At 38.0% G+C, this 1,346-nt stretch overlaps 1 long non-coding RNA gene across 1 annotated transcript in view; it reads right to left on the bottom strand.

Moving 5' to 3' along the window:
* Positions 1–1,136, bottom strand: part of LOC122073480 — a 10,439-nt gene extending 9,303 nt beyond the window's left edge. Inside the window, exon 1 of the long non-coding RNA XR_006138796.1 lies at positions 587–1,136. This is a non-coding gene — a long non-coding RNA (uncharacterized LOC122073480). The remainder of the gene's footprint in view (positions 1–586) is intronic.
* Positions 1,137–1,346: the final 210 nt, after the last annotated feature.

The following is a 1,346-nucleotide window of genomic DNA, read 5'->3' as shown; positions in this document are numbered from 1 at the left end:
CCCAAAAAAAAAAAAAAAAAAAAAAAACACAGCAATACATGAAGATGTTCATCGATTTTATATATACATATACATATATATATATATATAGAGAGAGAGAGAGAGAGGGGTAACAAACACAATGCCAAAATCGATTACATGAAGCTAAATCATGATATTTCTTCATCGCATTTCAGAGAGATGGAGGGAGACAGAACAATACAAATTAAGAATAAATATAACACTAATTTATAAACATAGGGGTGAATCTAACAAATCATATATCTACAAACACAGTTACTATCTAAAGAACCATATAATCATCATTATCAGTCCATAGCTAGTAGAGCTAACAAACACAGTGCATAGCTAAACAATTTAAAAGAAAAAAAAAAAACCCTACAACACATGAAATTTCTTCAAAGATTTCAGAGTATAGAGAGAGAGAGAGAGAGAGATAGGAGAAACACAGTGATAAAGAACCAAGCAAAAACCAAATCTGAGATTAGGAGACGCTTACCTGATCCTTGTAAGAGATTAAGAACCAAGGAAAAATGAACTCCAGATCAGAATAGGGTTATGTTATCAAACCCTAAATAAACCATACCTTGCTTGCTTACGAGCTTTGGGAGAGCGTGCTTCAGATGAGAGAGATCAGTGATCGCAACCACGTCAGGCGTTTCAGGTGAGTTCAGGTAAGCAATCGATGAAGAACTTCAAGAACTGAGAGTGCGAGTTCAGAGAGAACAGAGAGGGCGAGTTCAAAGAGAACAGAGAGGGCGAGTTCAGAGAGAAGTGAGAGTGCGAGTTTGGAGACAACAAAGAATGCAAGAGAGAGAGAGAGAGAGAGAGAGAGAGAGAGAGAGAGAACAAAGAGTGCGAGAGAGGATACATACATCAGCCGATTCCAGTGATTTGGGTAGCAGAGAACAGCGAGTGCGAGAGAGAGAAGAGAGTGCAAGAGATCTGCGTTTGAAATCAATAGGTGTGTAGGGTTTTATGATGTTCGACTTGACATCTCAAACCGATTTGGTTTTGTCTGGAAACAAGTCGGTTTGGGTTTGGTTTGTTCTGCAAAATCGGTTTCAAATACTCCACCTTCTCTCACTTCATCCTAGCTGTCCACATCGTTGTCGCCACATGTTACCTTCTGCACCTAGAATAACACAAGAATAACTTAACTAATGCTAAAGAAAAACGAACTCCAAATCAGAATAGGGTCATGTTGTCAAACCCTAAATAAACCATACCTTGCTTGCTTACTTCACAGGGATTTGTATGTTATAAAGATGGTTATCAGAAAAAAAGACAAACATGACATGATACTAGTAGTCCATGAACTGAGACAAGAACATGATGTCAGACAC

Source organism: Macadamia integrifolia, chromosome 3, assembly GCF_013358625.1.
Source record: "Macadamia integrifolia cultivar HAES 741 chromosome 3, SCU_Mint_v3, whole genome shotgun sequence".
In the NCBI taxonomy this organism is placed as follows: domain Eukaryota; kingdom Viridiplantae; phylum Streptophyta; class Magnoliopsida; order Proteales; family Proteaceae; genus Macadamia; species Macadamia integrifolia.
Note: the sequence above shows the minus strand (reverse complement) of the source record. Positions and strands in the feature narration are given on the sequence as shown.